Genomic DNA, 23,725 nt, shown 5'->3' with positions numbered 1-23,725 from the left:
GTTTCAATGCTTCGTTGATAGTCAAAGCTAGTCTTCTACATAGTCGAAGGAGGTCTTCTACATAGTCGTAGGTCTTCTACAAAGTCGAAGGAGGTCGTAGGAGGTCTTCTACATAGTCGAAGGATGCCAACTTTTGGGCGATTCAACAAAACCATGACAGTCTCCTAAACTCGCCAATAAGGTCGCCATAGTGGGACAGGCCCTTTAAGGTCGACACGAGGTCGCACCATGGTCACCAAGGGTGTGTGTGTGTGTGTGTGTGTGTGTGTGTGTGTGTGTGTGTGTGTGTGTGTGTGTGTGTGTGTGTGTGTGTGTGTGTGTGTGTGTGTGTGTGTGTGTGTGAGTGTATGTGTGTGTGTGTGTGTGTGTGCGCGCGCACACAGACAGTCGATCCGGCTCGCGGTTTCATTGCTGACGCTCGATCCAGCTCGAGGTTTTTCAGGCGAGTGCCCTCGAGCTTGAAGGTCGAAGACAGTCGCTGAAAAGTCGAGTTAGTGGGACAGGCCCTTGACTCCCTCAAAAGAATTAGCAAAAGATCTAAACTGGAGCCTGCCAATTCTCGGTGTTGCTAATTAATCAAGTGCAATAATGCAAGCTCACTGTATTAAATAATTTTCTGTTCATTATCGTGAATTATCGTAAGTTCAAATATGAAACCAGCAAATCTTTCACTAATTGAATAATCTTACATTTGCCCACATTGAATTTTCCAGTGGTTTTGGCATTTTTGATCTTTGAGTTGTGGGATATCTGAAGTTCATTTTCAAAGCACTTTCACTGGCACAGGTAAAAAGAGTAATTTATAGATCAATCTCTGTAAAAATAGTATAAATCTAAAAGGCAAACTTCCACTGTTTCGCTTTGATAAAAGTTACCCTAAAAAAAATAAGCATTCACTGGTATCATACAAGGGCTAAATACTAGAGAAAAAAAAATGGAGATTCTGAAACAACTAAAACTTCAGCTGAACAAAAACCACAGTAACTTAAGGGGCTGTCGCATTGCGGCGACCTAATTGGCGAGTTTAGAAGAGTTTAGGAGAGTTTGAAAAAGTGTCATGTTGAAGACCTCCTTCGACTATGTAGAAGACCTCCTTCGACCTCCTTCGACTTTGTTGAAGACAATCTACGACTACCTTCGACTACCTTTGACTACCTTTGTCTACCCTCGATCACCTACGAATAACATGCCGACCTACTACGACCTACTACGACTAAACTACGAGTAAAAAAAATATAGATTTTTTTCCACGGCAACCTTTTTTTACTCGCGGGCATTTCTCAGCATGTGAAAAATACGCCGCGACCTAGCTGAGGCCTCGAGTACGCAGGGACTACTCTCGAGCATGAAGGAGTTACAAAGACCTACTAGGACCTTGTGTCGACCATGCTGCAATTATGAGTCAAACTCTTCTAAACTCGCCAATTAGGTTGCTGACTTGAAAGTTCTGGCAAATAATTCTAACTTCTAATTTATATCTATTAACTTGGATCTCTGTAAGTTCCATTTCAACAACTCTGTCACCACTTTTCCTTTAAGTTTGCAAAGTTGAGCCCAACTATAATTCTAGTAATTAATTCTGTTCTGCATTCCTTTGTATTCATATCCAACTACATCCTGCCCTAGCCCAAGTGCTTTAAAGTGCTTTAGAAACATCAGTTATTCTTGGAAAGTAAAATAACTCATAAGAGCCAACCAAAATGAATTCTGTATGGCAATGTGCAAGGATCTTAAATGTTGTTTTACCAAGCAACCTTGTAATCAAATGGATTTTGCATAGAATTTTGTGTTTTCCACAAAAAAAGCTAAAATATTTAAGACAAGATTTATTTAGTAAATGATACTTTGGACCTTTTATGAAATAAGTAATATTCTACCACTGGTTGGAAACCATCATCAAGGTCAGCTTAAACATCTGCATTATGAAAAGGACTGAAAACACTTTCCACTTAAGAGGCAACCACGAATACAAATTCTTCCATCCCTCAAAACTGCATTTAACATTATCAACATATTTTGGTGAGATTAATCATACGGAATAACCCAAACTGAAGTTGACCACAGAGCCAATCATTTGTGGCTCATCACCACAACTGAACATCACCAAATTCCCATCACTTCAGACTCCATTTCTGCATCATTATATTTTAAAGATCAGTATCAGTGGATAGGTAATTAAGAGTTTGTCAGATTGATCATGATTAAGAGGCTCAACCTGGGGAGACGTTCATCAAGTTTGATATCAGATCATTGAGGTTTATTATGAAGATCTAAGCTGTTAATTCTCTACTACTTCATACCAGTGACGTGCGGTGAGGTCAATGGCTGGGGAGGCACTGACTAGTATCAGTGGCTCGGCCCTCCCTGTGTTGATCACCGCGTCTCCCCGAGAGAGAGGGGTGAAGCTGTGGCTGGGAGGGAGAGAGAAGAGAACGGAGGGAGAGAGAGAGAAGGGAGAGAGAGAGAGAGAGAGAGAGAAGGGAGAGAGAGAGAAAATGGGAGAGAGAAGTGAGGGAGAGAGAGAGAAGGGAGGGAGAGAGAGAGAGAGAGAGAGAGAGAGAGAGAGGGTCGGGGGAAGAGAGGGGGCGATTTGAGCCTAGTCTGCTTTCTTCCTTCTTTTCTCTTTCCTCTTTTCTCTTTTCTCTTTCTCTCTGGTCTCTCTTTCTCTCTTTTGCTAGCCGTGCTCATTTTTTTTCTTCTTTATCCCTTCTCTCCTCTCCTCCCCTCCCCGCCTCTCTGAGCTCGGTTTTTTTTTTCTCTTTCTCTCTCCTTCTCTCCCCTCTCCTCCCTCTCCCTTATTAGAGAGAAATATTGGGAGAGAGAAGTCCTGGTGCCCTCAGTAAAAACTACTGACTATACATAAGGGCAGAACCTCTGGGGAGGCTTGTGTGGGTACAAAGAACTAGACAGTCACATTACAGGAAATAATAACAGGGGAAATCACATATATGGTTGAAACTAGATTTAAAAAATTGGAATAATTGGAAAAGATATATATCTATGTGCCGCCTACATACTCCCAACTGAATCGTCATATTTTGAAGAGGATATATTTGAAACTCTCCACAGGGAAATCAATCATTTCCAGGCCCAGGGAAATGTGCTAAAATGTGGAGACCTGAATGCAAGGACCGGATGTGAACCCGATTCCATAGACCCACAGGGCAACAACCATGTGTTCGGTCAAGCCCCCTTGTATGTCACACCAACTATCATTAACCGAAACAACCTTGACTGTGAAATAAATAAAAGTGGTAGAGAGGTAGTGCATCTCTGTCGAGCCTTGGGCCTGTACATAGTTAATGGTAGGCTCAGAGGGGACTCGCTGGGAAGGTTTACATATTCCTCAGCTCTTGGGTCTAGCGCGGTAGACTACGCAATTACTGACATAGACCCCTGCACCATCAGTGCATTCACTGTTAGGCAGCAGTCCCCTCTTTCAGACCATAGTCAAATCAACGTGTACCTAAAATTTCCTGTTCAAACTAAAGACGTAAAAAAGGAACCCAGTAAGCTGTATAAACTAAATCAGACTTACAAATGGGCTTCAGATAGTGGAGATAAATTCATCATGGCCCTGAACTCACCCGATCTCACAAATAAAATACTGAAATTCAAGACAAACCCATATGAGACTACTAGAGATGGTGTAAACATGGCTATAAATGACATCAAAGCTAACCTTGTGAAACAGAAGAGAAAATTTATCAAAAAACACAACCATGAAAAATGGTTCGACCATGAGTGTAAAAGTGTCAGAAAAGACCTGAGGAAAATATCGAACCAAAAACACCGTCAACCAAACAACCCAGACTTACGTATTAGATATAATGAAACTCTTAAAAGGTATAAACACACGATTAGGAACAAAAGACAAAATTACACTCACAAGAGACTTGAAGAAATTGAAAATTCCATAAATCAAAACCAATTTTGGGATATGTGGAATAACCTGAGCACAACAAAACTACAAACACTACCAATTCAAGACGGTGATATCTGGAGAGCACACTTAAAAAATCTATAAAAAGACATCCTAATAAATAAAATAAACTCAAATTATTCCCATATCAAAGAAAAACTCCAAACACTAGAAACAGTAATTAAAGATTATCAAAACCCTCTTGATTCCCCAATTACTTTGGAAGAACTGACCATAAAAATAAAATCTCTCCACTCAAAGAAAGCTTGTGGTCCAGACAGCATCAAAAATGAAATGCTCAAGTACAGCACTCCGGAGATGCAGGATGCATAGGCTGTTACTACGTTCAGGTTATTTCCCTGATATTTGGTGTCAAGGGCTTATTTCACCCATTTATAAGAGTGGAAACAAATTAGACCCAAATAATTATCGTGGCATCTGTGTCAGTAGCTGCCTAGGGAAGTTATTCTGCAGTATCATAAATAACAGAATGCAGGATTTCCTTAACAAACACAACATTCTCAGTAAAAACCAAATTGGCTTCCTCCCAAAACACCGTACCACTGACCACATTTATACCCTCCACACTCTCATTGAAAAACATGTACACCAAGTGAAAAATGAGAAAATATTTGCCTGTTTTATTGACTTTGAGAAAGCATTTGACTCTATTTGGCATGAAGGGCTCTATTACAAACTCCTCGGCTGTGGTATAGGAGGAAAGGTATATGACCTTATCAAATCAATGTATCTGAATAATAAATGTGGCGTTAAAATTGGGGACAAACGCACTGATCTCTTCGCCCAGAGAAGAGGCGTCCGGCAAGGCTGCAATCTGAGCCCGACACTGTTTAATGTATATATCAACGATTTGGCAGTAAAGTTGGACCAGAGCACAGCGCCGGGCCTCTGTCTTCTGGACGGAGAGGTAAAATCCCTGTTTTATGCGGATGACTTGTTTCTGCTGTCCCCCACAGAACAGGGACTGCAACAACAGTTGGACCTACTTGATGAGTACTGCCAAAATTGGGCCCTGGCAGTAAATCTAAAGAAAACCAACATCATGATTTTTCAGAAAAGACCCAGATGTCAGGAAGATAAATACAAATTTACTCTCAGTACAAAATGGTACTGTTATCGAACACACTATGAGCTATACTTACCTTGGTCTAACTGTTTCAGCATCAGGGAGCTTCAATATGGCAGTGAATGCACTAAAAGAGAAAGCTCGAAGAGCTCCGTATGCAATAAAAAGAAGATTCTACAATATCCAAATTCCAATTAAAATCTGGCTTAAACTATTTGACAGTGTAATCCAGCCTATTGCGCTTTATGGTAGTGAAGTATGGGGTCCGCTCAGTCACCATAGTTATAGTAAATGGGAAAAACATACAACGGAGGCCCTGCATGCGGAAATTTTGTCGGAACATCCTCCGTATCCAAAGGAAAACACCAACAAACGCATGTAGGGCGGAACTAGGCAGATACCCACTGATAATAAATATCCAGAAAAGAGCACTAAATTTTTGGAATCACCTTAAATCTAGCCCCCCAGATACCCTCCAGTTTAAAGCCAACAAGAGGGGAACCCAGAAAAGAGTGCCCTGTGTCAGTTGGTACTGAGACTAACTACCCCTATTCAGTTAAACCCTATCCAGTTAAACCCTGACCGGCCTCAGATCAATACTGACCCCCAATCACCAGTTAGAGTGAACCAAATTATCAAACAATGTAAAGAAACGTATTTGGAACATTGGGATAAAGAAACCAAAAGCCAAAGCAGATTAGAATGTTACGGAATATGCGGCCACTGTTTGACAGATGAGGTTGAAACAGAGGTGCACTTCCTCCTAAAATGCAAAAAAATTGACAAAGCAAGGAAAGCATACTTTGACAAACTCAGTGTTGCAACCCCTGATTTTAAAGAACTAGATGATACATCAAAACTAAGAATAATCCTTGGCGAAGGAAATACACCAAGGAACTCTTGGTGCACAATACGTAACAGCATGCCATAACCTGAGAGACGGTGAATGACCAACATGCACATATGTACGCACACACTAATTGACATTAACTAACACAAAAAAATTAATATTGAATTGCTAAACTTGCTATTGTGTTGTACTGCTTACAGCTGCAAGAACGTGTTGCAATCAATAAAGGGCTATAGGCCTATTGCGAGTTTATGTACAGGGACATATCTATCCATGTACTGTATACTTGTATTTATACTTATGCATTTTAAACATGTATGTCATGTTTTATACTTTGGCAATTAACAATGTTTTTTTATCATGCCAATAAAGTTTTTTAATTGAAATTGAATTGAATTGAGAAGGGAGAGAGAGAGAAGGGAGAGGGAGAGAAGGGAGAGAGAGAATGTGGAGAGAGAGAGAATGGGGAGAGAGAGAGAAGAAGGGAGGTCTGAGAGAGAGAGCAGAATGGGGGAGAGCAGGAGGGGGAGAGAGAGGAGGGTGGAGAGAGAGCAAGAGGGATGAGACGAGAGAGAGAGAGAAGAGCCCGAAGAGAGAGAGAAGGCGGAGAGAGAGAGAAGGGTGAGAGGAGAGAAGGGGAGAAGAGAACAGGCGGCCGAGAAGAGAGGAGGAGAAGAGAAGGAGAGGAGAAGGAGAGAGAGAGAAGGGAGAGAGAGAGGAGAGAAGGGAGAGAGAGAGAGAGAGAAGGGAAAGCGAGAGAAGGGAGAGAGAGAGGGAGAGGAAGAGAAAGAGAAGGGAGAGAGCGAGAGAGAGAGAGAGAACGAGAGACAGGGGAGAGAGAGAGAAGGGAGAGAGAGAGAGAGAAGGGGGAGAGAGAGAAGGGTGAGAGAGAGAGAAGGGGGAGAGAGAGAGAGAGAAGGGGGGAGAGAGAGAGAGAAGGGAGAGTGGAACGATGGCACGTTATAACCGCAGCCGTCCCATTCTGACCGAAACCCCCCACCGCACCATTGCACCCTTTTCACAGCGGCCCAGTGATGTCTTGGCTCTGACAATTTGAGGGATCTAACTGGTAACAACACTAAGGGCAGCCCCAGGCCGCCATGCTCCCCGACTCGAATCTGAGCTTGAAAAATCAGGCGGTGGGCTGATGTGTCCCGCGAGCCATATTTTGGAGATTCCTGCCTTACAAGAACAAAAACAAAAATGTACAGAAGTACAAAAATTGATGACTTTATTATTGTGATAAGTATAGATCTATTTTTTTAAAATCTAATAACTTTCTAAGTCTACCTTACCAATGACCGTTTTTTTGCCGAGTGGCGTATCTTCCTCCGCTCTATGATCTTTGGTCAGCGCCGCCAGCGGTGGAATCTAGTACTGCGCCGCCGCTGCTTAGGCTAGCTAACGGGGAGGGAGAGCGAGGCAGCGTCAATTACGTGGGCTGAGCCTACGTAATTGACGCTCGCTCTTCCTCCACTGGGCTCAAGACACGCCGCCTTGTGAGGCAGATGTGATCGCTGCCTCCCCTCGTGCTTTTTCATTGCAGTTTTATGATGAGACCAGCGAGCACAAATTTAGTATATTTATATGTGAAATAAGTTACCTGGACTATGGAAGGTAAGGACATGTAATGATGGGGTTTACAAACATTACATTGATGACATACATAGAGATAGTAACAGGCACATGCTTATTGCCCGCGCTCCAGGCAGTTTCTGAGGGTTGCACAATCAGATGGGAGGCTCAGCTCGTCGCTGCCTCACCTCTCATCTCTCCCTGTATTTGCAGCGGAGCTGCGCAAATTTGGCGATAAAATATGATTAGATTCATATAGAAATGACATTTATAACAGATCAGTGGAAAAATATTTATATTTATTTTATTTTATTATTATTTTTCTTTACTTTTCTTAACAGCTATTTTCATTGGGAGTATGACAGGTGAGGCTCTGCCTCCCCTGCCCGCACGTCCCTGCTTCATACATGTCAGGAATATTGACAGAGTACAGGAAGTTCTCAACCTTAGTTTAGAAGCAAGATGGCAAAGTTCAATAAAATTTAAAGCAGGATGGCAACGCTCAATAAAAATGTTCACTTGTTTTAGCTTTGGCTGCTATTGGAATGTCAAGAGGTGCTATACTTGGCAGTGGTCAAAGATCGCCCAGGTTTAAAGGCAGCCAGAAGTTCAGTCAACATTCACATTTTCTTTGCATGGATAAAATAGAACATAGAACAGTACCACACAGGAGACGGCGCTTTGGCCCACAATGTTGATGCCGAACATGATGCCAAATTAAACTAATCTCTTCTGCTTGCATGTGATCCATATCCCTCCATTCCCTGAATATCCATGTGCCTATCTAAAAGTCTTTTAAATGTCACGATCATATCTGTCTCAATCATGAACCCTGGCAGTGCGTTCTGGCCACCCACCACTCACTGCGTAAAAGATTTGTCACATTCATCAGCCTTAAGCTTTGCCCCTCTCACCTAAAAATATTCCTATACAAGGCAAATATATTCAGAAGCAGAAAAACAGTATTAAAATTGTAACCCGAATGTCATTTAGATCAATGTCCCACATGCAATTCACTATTTTTGTTGAGGCGTTGTTTCTACAATTAATGTTATCTTTCTTGATGACACTTTTCTTGTGTAGTGCAATGATCCAACAGGATAGACAGGTTTGAAATAGACTGAGGAAGGGACCCGAACTGAAACGTCACATCTCTATGTTCTCCAAGGATGTTGTCTGACCCGCTGAGATACTCCAGCACTTTGTGTCCAAGTTTGAAACAATGACCAACTAATTTCTCATTTCAATGAATATGTTGTACAAAATGTGGCTTCTTTACTCTTAAAATGGAATAAACAATTTTGGGTGCTGTCTAGATTAGTCATAAATTAATTGGAATGCATTACTTCAATCTCAGAACAGAAAGTCTTAAATGATCATTGATTACTTGTGACATTAGGTTAGATAATCAGCCAATGCTGTACATACATTAAAGAGGAGTGTGCATACTATCTTGTGGCAGCTCATACTGTGGTCTATGGCAACAGCTTGACCTTAGAAAGACACTCAGGGTTGTTAGCAATGTAGTACAAGCAAATATGAAACACAGTTAAATCAAAACAGCAAAACAAAAGAACACTGGTTCAAAATAGTACGGACAAATACAAGACCAAGATCAATACATTTTTCTCCCACAGAATGATCAATAAATAGAAATGGACTACTGGATAGGATCACAAGGGAGAAACTCTGAAATAATTTATCAAACGATGGTACAATGGAGAAGGCCGGAAGTGAGCAGAGACTGATGTGAATTGCTGGATTAATGAAATAAATGAGCCAAAAGGCTAGCTGGAAATGGCCAAGTTTTAGGAAGGCCATTATCATGACAGTGCCAAAGAAAAACAAGTTTAATAACGTAATAACTACCGTCCAGTTGTACTGACATCCATCATCACAAAGTGCTTTAAGAGGTTGGTCATGCCTCACATAAACTCCAGCCCCCAAGACAACCTTGATCCACTGCAATTCAGCTATTGGAGGAAAAGGACCACAGCAGACACCATCTCCTTAGCCCGACACTCATCCCTGGAACATCTGGATTTATTGATTATAGTTCTGTCTTCAACATCATTATACCAATCAAACTCATCCCTAAACTGCTGGAATTAGAATTCAGCATCCACCCCTCACCATCTGAATCCTTGATTTCCTGACCCCTAGGCTGCTATCAGTAACAATAGGTAACAAATCATTCCCTATGATAATTCTCAACATTGATGCCCCGCAACACTGCATTCTCAGCCTTTATTGTGTCTGCAATACACATTCTGCTTTAATTCCATTTACAAATTTATAGATGATATCACCGTAGTGGGCCAGATCGCAAACAATGATGCGACACAACAAAAGAAGGAGATATAGAGCAAAGTAGCATGGTGTCTAGACTGCAATGTCTCCCTCAGTGTCAGCAAAATGAAGGAAGCAGAATGGAGTACGCATCCCAGTCTGTAACAATGGTGCTGAGGTGGAGATGGTCAAGAGCTTCAAGTTTCTAAATACCATCAACAATTTGTCCTTGTCCACCACTTTGATGCTGTGGCCAAGAAGGCACACCAACTCTTTTACTTCTACGGGTGGTGGAAGCAGATACGATAGATGCTTTTAAGATGCTTTTAGATATCCACATGAATATGCAGGGTATGGAGGGTTATGTCCAGGCAGAAGGAATTAATTTAATTCAACATTATGCTCAGCACAAGATGTGGGCCAAAGGTAGACATAAAATGCTGGAGTTACTCAGCGGGACAGGCAGCTGAGTTACTCCAGGAGAGAAGGAATGGATGACGTTTCGGGTCAAGACCCTTCTTCAGACTGATGTCAGGGGAGTGGGCGGTACAGAGATAAAATGTAGTCGGAGACAGTAAAACTGGTGGGGGAACTGGGAAGGGGGAGGGGATGGAGAGAGAGGGAAAGCAAGGGCTACTTGAAGTTAGAGAAGTCAATGTTCATACCGCTGGGGTGTAAGCTATCTAAGCGAAATATGAGGTGCTGTTACTCCAATTTGCGTTGGGCCTCACTCTGACAATGGAGGACGCCCAGGACAGAAAAGTCAGATTGGGAATGGGAGAGGAAGTTAAAATGTTTTAAATGTGGGCCAAAGTTTCTGTTCCTGTGCTGTACCGTTCTATGTTCTATGGTTAGCCCTTCAGACTTTGCATTAAGACTGACATTTAGTGCCCAATTGTCAAAAGGTATAGCCACAATTAAAATTGTGTTTCATATTCCTGTAGCTTTTTGGACAGAAAAATCCATTACCACATTAATCCTTTTTAATGAATCCTACATTTTTATAGAGATAAGATTTTGCTTCTCTTGGTTAGAATAGAATTACTCATCACAGAAGTGAGTGGTATCAGTTTATTCAAGAAAACTTTTGTTATTCCGTTTAAAGCTGTAAAGGATTCTAAAATTGGACTTTCAAGTCAGAACTTCTCAAACTATTTTCAGCTAGTATTGTAGGTGCTGAAAATACCAAAAGTCAGCCATCCAAGACTATAATATAGAAACAAGGGAATAAAATAAAAGTTATTATCAGAAGCACAACAATGAACTTTACAACATCATAAATGAAACTATTTTACTGATATGGCTAATACAACAACTATAAGATTTCCAAAGAAATTATATTGCCATTCTAGATATAGCAGTCTTTTCATGTTTGTTTTGATTACTGGCACTATGAAAAATGCAAACTTTACTGATACAAATTCTTCAAAAATTATGGCACTACCTGCTCAAATATTCCCTTTTGTAAAATACAAGACATTTTTTAAGTTACCTCAGAACTTAAGTTCTTAACTTAGGAAGGGTTACCTCAAAAACATTAATTTCCTAATCAAATCAAAGATCATTTTATTTATTAAGTCTGTTCTATCAGATTAGTCAAGGTGCTATGTATAACAACGCCACACATACACAATTACGTTTATGGGACATAAAAAATAAGTCAGACTTTATCAACCTGGCTTACTAATACAACAAACTGAATTTACATGGTACTCCCTCTTTTTTTTAAAGGATAATTGAGACACAAAGCTATCAGGAAAATAGAGAAGCAAGGTTCGGAAACCAAGGAGACAGTTGAGTGTGGAGCCATTTTTTTTTAATTCCAAGGAAGCAAGCATAAAGAGATGAATCAAAATACATCTCAACCCCGGGCCAGTTCAGCATGTCTGATGCAGTCAGTGCAGGATCAATGGGGTTAAACTTTGAGTAAGTCATCTGTACTTTTGGCTCCAGGTGATATAAACCCTGGAAAAACTTGAGAAACAAAAGAAATTTGTAATCTCACAAAAAAAATAAATTTTTCTGTAATGTTACATTCATCCTCGGTTTTATTTTAATAAAATTTTAAATTTAATTAATTAATTTTAATAAAATATAGGATTGTGAAATAAAATATACTTTCCAGTGATAGGAATTGATTTTAAATCAAAGCAAATTTCAATTTTAAAGCAAAGAACAAGACTGCCCTCCAATGGAAAGCGGCATTCAATGCTCTCAAGATACAGGAACTGAGTTGCAATGTTATAGTTTGAAAGTATTTAAAGTTATCATAGGTTTCCTATCATAGATGTTTAAAACTGAAGCCAATTATCCATTTCCTCAGACTAGCTTTTCTCCTTTCTCATCCTTCAATAAATTCTGGAGATATATATACATATTAAGGCCTTTCTAATATATTTTCACAAGGCCAACCTAGGAATGTGAATGTGTTCCTTGGTGTGCATGAGGCTTAGGGATGATCTGATAGGTGTTTAAAATCATGAGGAGAATTGGTAGGGTGATGCAAAAAGTATTTTACCCCGGGTAGGGAATCAAGAACAAAGGACAGAGGTTTAAGACAAGAGGGGAAAGATTTAATGGGAACCAGAGCATTTTTTTCACTCACGGAGTGGTGATTATCGGGAACTAACTCCCATAGGAGGCAGTTGAGGAAGGTATAATAACAACATTTAAAAGGTACTTTGATAGGTACATGGATAGGAAAGGTTTAGAGATATGGACTAAATGTGGGCAAATGGGACGAGCTTCGATTGAGCATCTTGGTCAGCTTGGATGAGTTGGGCCTGTTTCCTTTCTGTATAACTATTTTTAAGCAAAATATGAATGGCTCACCTCCTGACTCCTCAGTGCTTCGTTATTAACTAAAAATTGTTAAATCAGAACTGTGATGAAATTATCATCAAGATGCTGAAATTTCAACAAGACAGGCTTGATATCATCTGCAAGATTACATTCTGTTGCACTGGTGCCCTTGCCATGGGACAACATCCCCGTCATTCAAAACCACACATGGCTCTGCCATATTTTATCCAAAGTGCACCGCAGAATATAACATCCACCAGCAGGAATCAGAAAAGACTCTAGCTTATTATAACAAAATCACAGAAGTGTTATTCCATCCTCCCACTGGATACCCAATAAGAAATTAACAACGTCAAATCAAAACTGAGTATTTGCTGATCAACGACAATTCAAGAAGCAACTGCTTGCATATAAACCCCATTCAGTTCCAACAAACCACCGCCGCACCACCTTTCGATAGGGGTGAGGGAAAGGGGACAGGATTGTATTTTAAATTGTAGAATGGGGAAAAAGCCATTCAGTTTAATGCTCAATAAACTGACAACAATCTTGGAGTAGGGTGAATTGAACAAAATTACATTATGCAGATATTTTACCCATTATCTCTTACCCATCTCACAGAACACAACTTTCTTAAGTTCCCTCATCACAAAAGCTTCAATGCAAATTATTGGGAAATGGCATCCAACAGTCTCAACCTCAAAATTATCAAAGTTGGCTATTACCAAAAGAAGTTCAAACGTTGACTGAAACTGACAGAGGCGACACAACGCACGACTCTCTAAAGTTAAAGCAAGGATTAAATAAAAAAGCAATTTCAATTATGCATAGATCAAATGGCCTTGGCATCACTGGCAACCTGGAAACATTTATACATGTACTTTTTGAATTATGTCAAGTGCATTGCACCACAGTTGAAATATCTTGTAATATCACAATAATATTGTAATATCACAATAATATTGAATGCTCGTTTCAGAGATGAGTAGCTCAGAATTCAATGATTCATTGATGATAGAAACAATTGCTCATATTTGGATTTTGAATCTCCACTTATTTCACATCAGATTGCTCTAATTGATATATATATTTAAAGGGCTGTAAAATTCCAGATTAATCATGGGGTAATCACACATCCCACCACATAACAACTTGAGCATAGCAACTGAGCATTTAAACCTTTAAAATTCTATTAAGTGCTTAACTCAACTATGTTTACCAATTCAGTAAACTTCAGACACCAAAACAAATCACTGAGTTAACCAAATTGCAATGGGGGTGTAGCCACGTGTTGGTCAGACCAAGTAATGATGATAGATATTCTTCTATCATCTATTGAAGAGCGCTATCATCCTGCAAGGAAACAATTGAGTTCAAGTAAAAAAAAACATCAGGATTGGTTCGATGATAATGACAACCAACTCCAACAACTAATTGATGAAAAGAGAAAAGCTTTCATCACCCTACAAAATGACCAACAGTCGGCCTCCAAAAGGAAGTGCTATCACGAATGCAAGGCTGCCGTCCAGAAGAGCACCCGACACCTGAAAAAACAATGGTGGAGGGAGAAAGCTCAGGAAATCCAACAACTAGCAGACGCCAACGACACTCGAGGCTTTTTCAATGCCACCAAAGCCATTTTTGGTCCATCCACTCAGGGTCAAGCCCCTCTCAAAAGCAAAGATGGGTCAACCATCCTGAAGAGCAATGCTGGCCAATTCTAGATGAGGGAGCACTTTGAAGATCTTCTAAATCAAACTGCCTCATTTGACAGGAATGTGATCAACAACATTCCAAAGCAGCCTGTTGACGACTCCCTAAGCAGAATACCATCACTTGACGAAGTCAAGGAAGCCATCAAAACCTTGAAAAACAACAAAGCAGCTGGACTCGATGGAATACCAGCTGAGGTCTGCAAAATTGGACGTAACCTGTTCCATTACCAACTGCATCAACTTCTCATCAAGATCTGGATAAATGAAGACGTACCAGGAGACTTTAGAGACTCAGCAATCGTTACCATCTACAAAAGTAAAGGCCAATGATCTGACTGCGGAAACTAGCGGTGGAATTTCCCTATTAGCAACAGCAAGCAAGGTCCTCGCCCGCATCATGAGCAACCGATTCAAGCCTTTAGCCGAGAAGATCCTTCCGGAAATACAAGACGGTTTTAGACCATCACGTGGAACTGCCGACATGATCTTCATAATGCGTCAACTACAAGAAAAATGTTGTGAACAACTTCAACCTTTGTACATGGCATTCATCAACCTCACTAAGGCCTTCGACTCGGTATCAAGGGAACTCTTATGGGACGTCCTATCCACCTATGGATGTCCTGAAAAGTACATTTGAATCCTGAGACTCCTCCACGATGACATGCTTGCCACAGTCATGGCCAGCAACAGCAACTGTGAGCCAAGTCAGATCAGGAGTGAAACATGGATATGTGATTGCCCTGTTCACCATCTTCACTGCGACAACCATCCACATCATCCAGGACGACCTACCCTCAGGAATCGAAATAGTCTACAGAACAGATGGCAGACTTTTCAATCTTGCCTGTCTCAAGTCCAAAACTAAGACATCTATGAGCTTCCTCATCGAGTTCCAATACACAGATGACAACTGTATGCGTTCAACAGTGCATACACAAAACTTGGACTTACCATCAACTCCAAGAAGACTCAGGTTATCTACCAATCGTCACCAACTGAGATAAATCAGAAAGAACCATCAATTCAACTTGGTGAAACAACCCTGGAAAATGTGGATCACTTTACGTACCTTGGAAGTCACCTCTCCTCCAATGTCGACCTTGATGACGAGATCCAACATCGTCTTAAGTGTGCTGGAACAGCTTTTGGACGTCTTCGAACCAGAGTCTTTCAAAATCGTGACATCCGAACAGACACTAAAATGTTAGTGTACAAGGCAGTGGTGATTCCAACGCTCCTGTATGCATCAGAAACCTGGACAACATACCAATGCCATCTGAAAACACTTGAAAAGTTCCATCAACTATGTCTTTGAAGCAGCTTAAATATCAGCTGGAAAGACAGAAGAACCAATGTCTGTGTGCTAAATGAAGCAAAAACATCTAGCATCGAAGCCTTTGTCATCAAGAACCAACTAAGATGGTTCGGTCATGTTGTTCGGATGGAAGACGAGCGTCTACCAAAGCAAACCTTCTACTCCCAGCTTAAAGAAGTCAAACGTAAAAGAGGCAGAAAAAGAAGAGATTCAAAGACGCCTTAAAAGCCAGAAATGTGAAATCGACATTGACAATTGGGAAACCAATGCCAAGGACAGGAAACTCTAGTGAACCATCATCCAAGGAGGAACAGCGACCTTCAAAGCCAAGGGATGCGCAGAATTAGAAGAAAAGAGAACAAAACGCAAAGAGAGGCAGCAGCAACCAAAGCCCGATCTGCCATCTGGAATTACCTGGCCTGAATGTCAAAGAACTTTCAAAGCCAGGATTGGACTCATAAGCCACCTGGGAGTCCATACAAACAACAGAACATAGACCATCATCCTCGACCTCGAGGGATAGCCATGACGACACCAAGTAATGATGATAGATATTCTTCTCTAAATTATATCAATGATCCAGAAGTGTTGTTTTTTTCAACAATCTAGTAAGTTCACGGTAATAATTACTGACAGAAACTTAGTGAGGGGTGTTCAGGAATAAATTCTAATGTAATGGTGGTTTAAGCATCAAAAATATTAAACTGAAGAAAGATAGCAAAGTTTGGTACTAAAATCACATCAATTTAAGGTTTGTTTTACAAAAAGTATTTACAAAATGCCATACGAAGAAAAACAAACTTCTTATTATGCAGAGTTTTCTCAAAAGCTGACGAACTATGAAACAATAAAACTGAACATGTCCATTAACCTTTAGAATAATAAAGATATCTTGGTTTGCCTCAACTGGATACACTTGTATTTTTTCTGTGCAGCAAGTATTTTTTATGAGTTGCATTTGGGTTAAAACCAAACAGGCTAGTTGAAGTCCTAATTATTACCTAATGTTTTTTAGATAAGGGATATAATGTGCCCCCGTTCCTCCAGTGAACACAAAGCCAATTCTGTGTTTTCATAAATGGCTTTGTGTTTTTCTTATTCCAACACAACTCCAACCCAACTATCTTAGCCTCTCACCAGATCAGTCCAGTTACGTACACTGTTCTTAACACAATTCATCACTATATGAAACAGCACCTGCAAAATAGAGTCAAGTTGCAAATTGGCAGCTACACATAGCTCGACAGTGTGTCCAGATTCAAAACCTCAACTTCTGTGAGGTGGTGGGTATTTACTCAACTTTTATAAAATTTGACTTCCAGATGGTTTAGTGATTGTGTCTCCCCTGCCAACTATGTCGATCAAAGCACAGTAATTATTTCAAACGTTTGAACACTGGCGACATACTGACATTTCTAGGTCCTTCATCGATCATCTGATCTGCTCTGATTCCTCTATGTAATTAATTGATCACATGGCCACATGATACCCATTATTGAACAGACCATAGAAAAGGGAAATTAGTGATTACATTTTGCTCATTTTAATTCAATCCACACATGAACAGCATCAGAAGATGTGAGAGGAATTGAAATACATCCTTGGCCAGTAATCCTTGAAGGCTGATCGAAATGCTGGCCCAGGTCATGCTTCTCTCCAACCCAGACAGAACTGCCAGATAACAACAAGGTGTCAGTCAGCATGTTCCTGAGTTCAGCATCTGACCAAGAACACAATACAGAGCGTGGGTCAGGTCTTGCAGCTGTTCAAACAGGCTGCACTATTCATCAAAATCATGGCTAACCGTGCATTCTGCCTACATTCCTTGATTCTTTTCATATCCACAAATCAATTTCTGTTTAGAAGGAACTGAAGGACCAGGTGGAAAACTCTAAAGATTCAATCACCTCAGGATCCTCACCTCAGTCCTAAATAGTCTGCCCCTTATTCTAAGACTGTAACTCTTCTGCCTCAACTCCTCCAGAAGGGGAAACATCCTTTCCAATCTAGCGTGTCAAGCCTTGTAGAAACTTTTTAAGTTTTGATGGAATCTCTCTCATTTTGTCTAAACAGAACAAAATACAGACGCGATCTGGTCAATCTTTCTGCATTCACCACACCTGCGATCTCTGGAACCAGTGAATGACTGCTCTCCTCTATAGCAAGTACATCCTTCGGCAAGGTGCCCAAAACTGGGTGTAATATGCCAGATGCAGTCCTATCAAGGATCCAGATAAATGCGGTAAGACTAGCTCATTCCTGTATCCAAAACATAGAAAGCACTCTGGTCTGACAAGGTCAAAGGAGTATCTGATTTTCTAGTCTGTTGTTGGTATCATTGCCAAGTCCAGGGGTGAAGCTTAGTCATCCTGAACAGAACGGAAGGAATGAATACACTTCAAATTTGGCCTATCAACTTTACACTAATCCTACAAATGCAATCCCAACCAATTTACGACATGAATGAAATAATCAAGTGAAAGTAATTGGCATAGAATGATTTTTAATTAATTATTTTTTTAATAATTTGGATATCAGTGAAATATGTTTTTGATAAATTGATTGTTTTAAATAATTATTTTAAATTATTTAAATTTGTTAACCACACTTAAATAACTCATCTGAGAGGCTGAGAGGTAACCTTTTTGAGATGTATAATGATGGGCACGTATAATGTAACGCTCAATTATTGTTCCCAGGTAGAAAATCCTAAAACCAGAGGGCATCAGCTTGAAGGTGAGAGGGGAGATATTTAAGAAGGACCCCAGGGCAATCTTTTCACTCAAAAGGTAGTCCTTATCAGAAATGAACTGCTAAAGAAAACAATAGATACCATTACAACTTTCAAAAGAAAAATAGATAGGAAGAGCTTGGGTTATAAGCTGGCAAATGGAACAAGCCCAGAATGCTTGCTTGGTCGGAATAGACAAGGTGGGCCAAAGAGCTTTTTTCCATGCTGTTTAGTTCAATCACTCCATAATTATCAGACATTAACAGATGAAAATACCTCTACTGTATATGCTGTCACAAGGCTATCCAGGAGGTCTAAGGAAGAAGCATCATGATCTATCGACTGAAGCTTAAGGTGTCAAGTATTGATCAGGTTCTACAAACCTGGTCAATATTTTTTTAAGCAACGAGTTATGGAAAATCTTTGGAATATTTGATTCGACTTTTTAAAGGCTTGAGACGCTGTCTTTCGTAATAACCATTTTAATGACTCTTGCAAGCTTGGAGAAAATACTGCTCTTTGGCTTTTAATGAAAACACAGCTATGACTTAGTGAATTTTTTTCCAAGCCAACTACAACAAACCATCAGCACACGGACATCTATGCTAAAACACATTTGGACAAGGATCAGTTTGAATGAATGAATGCTCACGCCTGTGACCCCTGCATTTATTCAACACATGGGAGCCATATAAACTCTTGCTAACTCATGGATTTTCATGTTCAGCTATCCCTTCCAAAAAAAATTGCAGCACTAAATATTCACATTCAAGTACTATGATCACTTTTATACTCTCAGTTTTATCTCGAGAAGGTAGAATCTTAAACTGGGTGGAATTCCGAATACACTGTAAATGTCTTCCTACACTTCACAAAAGTGCCTGATCTACATTCAAATGGCTCATGCCTGCAGTCTATTCGTCTATATAGTTAAAGCACGCACGAGACATCCAAATATCACAATTTTCACTGAGAAGTGACGCATTTGCGAAATAATTATGTCACTGACTATGAAGAAATTGAATTGTCCTCAATTGAAATGAATTAATGCAGCACACATTGCCTATCAAATCATGGCTTGTTTTCAAGTATAGTTTGGACCTGCATTCAGTGGTGCCATATGCCATAAGGGCAAAACTATATTTTGGTGGTGACAGAAAATGTATTTTAATAAACTGGAAAAAAGACATTGAAACAAAAAGCCTGAATAAGGAAATTGTAGGTAAATCCTATTATGTTCCAATTTAGTGAATCCTATTAACACTGTGATAAGACAGTGACAGCATCACCTCATGCTTGGCAGGTACTTTCTGAATGATAGATGACTGTTTCGTTCACTAGAAATACTGTAAGTGCATGGAGGCCTAGCCAGTAGAGCTGCTGCCACAGCTAGCAGTTCCAGCAACCAAGGTCAACCCTGACTTCCATGCTGTTCATGTACAATTTGCATTCTCCCTGTGACCATGTGGGCTTTACCCAGGTGCTCCAGTTTCCTCCCACATCCCAAAGAAATGTTAGTTGGTAAGTTAATTGGCCACTGCACATGTGGCCAATTGTGCAGGTGAGTGTAGAATCTAGGGATAGTTGATAAAAATGTGGGGAGCGTTTCTTCACCAACCCAGAAGATGCATTTAAATATGTGCAAGACATAGCAAAGGATATAGCAAAGGACAAGTAGATGTAACATTTGGCATAGCTCTGTATGAAAATGCATTGACTTTAAATGATTACTAGAAGGGCTATGCTTTATTTACCCCGCTTGGTATATTGTGTGTTTAATTTACCCCTTTTATATGTATTTATAAGGGGGTAGAGTGATATAATGTGGGTTTTTTTTTAATGTGTAAAAATGTTCGTATAAGATGGCCGACAGGCTAACAGGCGATTAAGTCTAGACTAACTTATCGGAGATAGAAATGGAATGTGTGGGGAAAAAAGAGGAGGATCCGTGGGAGACGTGCAGGGAGACTGATCAAGGTCTCCCTGAATAACTCAGCTGTGAACACAATTTAAACATATAAGAAATATATAATATACTAACAAACGTACTAAGCCGTCTATTTTAATTTAATGCTGAAAAGTTGTGAGATTTACTAAACCTAGTAATGGTTAAAGAATCTGTTTATATCCAAAATGTGATTAATAACTATCCGATCAAAAGGGCTAAAGCTCCCAGCAATTGGCAGGTCAGAGCGAGAAGGAATATGTTGGAGAGGTAGTCGAGGAGGGGTAAGGTAATTAAGATTTAGGGGGGCAGGGGGTAGAGGAAGGAAGTGTGAGATGGCGAGAATTACAGTATGTTATTGGAAGGGGGATTTGAGAAGGGAGGAGAGAGAGAGAGACCTCGCTCTGCTTGCAGAACTGCTGGAGGTTCTAATTAACTCCTTTTATGCCTGACGATTTTAAACCTGCTATGTATTTAACATACTAATTTCAATACGCAAGTTAAGAATTTTTATATTTCTATATTTCAATTTAACTAGTAAAGACTCACTTAGATGTATGCTATAAGAAAAAATCTAACGCTCTCAGATGAAATTATTTACGGATTGTTCTCCGCTTTCTCTTTGTTACATTATATGTCGCTCAGTCCCTTTTTTTTAGTATTACTCTGCAAGGGGCGGAGCTAACTGAAATTAACATCCATGGAAGCTCACAAGAAATATCCCACCAGAGGGTGGGTTACACGCACCGTATATTTAAATGCTGTGACTTCTGATTTATTATTTTGTCTATTTATCACATTCCTTACTTACTATTCTTCAGGCACTTTTTCTCGGGATATACCTGCAGGGCCTTGAAATTGAGCTCACCTACCCAGTAACCAAAAGGTTGATTTTAAGTGTTGTGTTGCCTCATCTGAAACAAGGGAAACCATGTAAGCTCTAATGCAAGACGATCCTTTGAAGAAAATTGGAGGAATCACATTTTGTAGTTGGAATATTAGGGGCGCTAATGAGCCAATTAAAAGGGGTAAGGTTCTAGCCCATTTGAAATCGATTAATGCTGATATAATATTTTTACAGGAGACGCACCTTAAAGATCGAGCGCATAACAGGCTGAAGGCCAACTGGATTGGCCAATTATATCACTCTACCTTTCTCTCCAAAGCTAGAGGTACTGCAATTATAATTCGTAAAGGTATACCATTTAAACATAAAGCCACTATAGCAGATAAGGAGGGTAGGTACATCATAATATCTGGGGAGATATATTCCACCCCACTTACTATGGTGAATATCTACGCTCCCAACTTTGATAACCCACAATTTTTTAATAAAATAATTAATATAATCTCAGATTCCACCCAGCAAAATCTGATAATTGGAGGAGACTTCAAAATTGTGTTCTAGATCAATATCTGGATACATCCTCACAACAAAGGAGATATAATACAAAATCAAAATCTAGCGAACTCGTAAACACGTATATAAAAAATACAAATATAACAGACGTATGGAGGATTGCGAATCCATCCGGAAGAGAATATTCCTTCTATTCATCTGTGCATAAAACGTATACATGTATTTATTATTTTTTGGTTATTTTATGGATTTTATACATATCTAAAACTCCAGTAGAAACGATAAAAATTAAAAACTTCCTCGACAATTGTAATCTTCCGTCACTTAACGTGGAATTTGAAGCGCAGATCACAATAAAAGAAATTGAAGAGACTATTAATTCATTGAAGAATGGTAAAACGCCAGGCCCAGACGGGTTTAGTAATGAATTTTATTAAAACATTTATGATTTTATCTCCCCCGTTTACAAGCCCTTTATATATACGCATTTAAAGAACAGACGCCACCACAAACTTTAGCCGAATCAACTATTACACTCAGACCCAAAAAAGATAAAGATCTCGAAGAGCTGGGATCATATAGAGCAATAGCTTTGCTAAACACAGATCAGAAAATATTAGCTAAAACCCTGGCAAGAAGACTAAGCAAATACGTTAATAAATGAATAAATTCTGATCAAACTGGGTTTATGCCCAAGAGACACTCGTTCAACAACATGAGACGCCTGTTTAATATGATGCACTCATGTAGAACGATAAAAGAACACTTATCAATTATTTCATTGATGCAGAAAAAGCATTTGATCAAGTAGAATGGAAATATCTTTTTACAGTATTGCAAAAATTTCAATTAGGAGAAAACTTTATTTCATGGATAAAGTTGCTATATGACAAGCCGACTGCCAGAATACTGACTAATCAAACACTCTCACCTAAATTTCAGTTATCCAGGGGCAATAGACAGGGGTGTGCACTATCACCTTTGTTATTTGCCCTTGCGATTGAACCTTTAGCAGAAAGTATAAGAGTGCATCCAAATATTTATGGCTATAATACTAAATATTCTAACAATAAAATATCGTTGTATGCAGATGATGTACTACTATATATCACTAATTCCCAAGTTAGTATTCCAAACATACTAAATCTTATAGAGGAATTTGGTTCCTTTTCAGGATATTGAATAAACTGGAATAAAAGTGAAATTATGTCAATAAAGCCTCAAGATCCGATACACCTTCTAAAATTTCCTTTTAGAATTGCTACGGAAAAATTTAAATATCTTGGGAGTTTATGTAACTAGAAAATACACTTCTCTATTCAAGCAAACTTTCCACCATTAATTACCAAACTAAATGCCCTTATTCAATTTTGGAAAACGCTTCCGATTTCCCTCATAGGTAGAATAAATGCCATAAAGATGATCTTCCTTCCACAAATCCTGTATCTATTTCAATCAATACCGATTTATCTCCCTACATTTTTTTTTAAACTCGATTCTGTGATCACAAACTATATTTGGGAGTATAAAACACACAGAATCCATAAACGACATCTATGTAAACCCAAAGAAATTGGCGGATTGGCTCTCCCTAATTTCTTGTACTATTACTGGGCAACGAATATTAAAAACTTAACACATGCCAACAGGTAAACTGGCTAAGAATGGAGAGAGAAGATTGTTCGCCTTTTAATATAGGCGCGATTCTTCTCTCTCCAATAAATCTGAAGAAATCAGTAAATGAGAAAAATCCGATTATCCATAGTACCTTACGAATCTGGAAACAAGTGAAGTCAACCTTTAAACTGAGAAATTTATCTCTTCTCTCACCAATCGCCAATAATCCCTCTTTTAAGCCGTCTATTTTAGAAAAGGCGTTCACACACTGGGAAAGATTAGGAATTAAAAAACTGGGAGATCTTTATGAGATGGGGATTCTCCTCTCATTTCAAGAATTACAGTCGAAATATCATCTGAAAGGTAGCCAATACTTTAGATATCTTCAAATACGAAACTATCTGAAATCATATACCCAAGACTGTCAATATATGGTTCCAGACATACTAGACGAATGCATGAATAAAAACTCGGATTCAAATAAGTTAATATCGTACCTTTATAATACCCTTTT

The 23,725-nt window shown here is 39.4% G+C and overlaps 1 protein-coding gene across 1 annotated transcript in view; it reads right to left on the bottom strand.

Moving 5' to 3' along the window:
- The window catches only part of wwox (WW domain containing oxidoreductase), a 1,040,919-nt gene that overhangs the window by 956,406 nt on the left and 60,788 nt on the right, over positions 1-23,725 (bottom strand). The window lies entirely within an intron of this gene.

The sequence above is a fragment of the Amblyraja radiata genome, chromosome 17 (genome assembly GCF_010909765.2).
Source record: "Amblyraja radiata isolate CabotCenter1 chromosome 17, sAmbRad1.1.pri, whole genome shotgun sequence".
NCBI lineage: Eukaryota > Metazoa > Chordata > Chondrichthyes > Rajiformes > Rajidae > Amblyraja > Amblyraja radiata.
The sequence above is the reverse complement of the archived record's forward strand: the minus strand, read 5'-3'. Positions and strand labels throughout refer to the sequence as shown.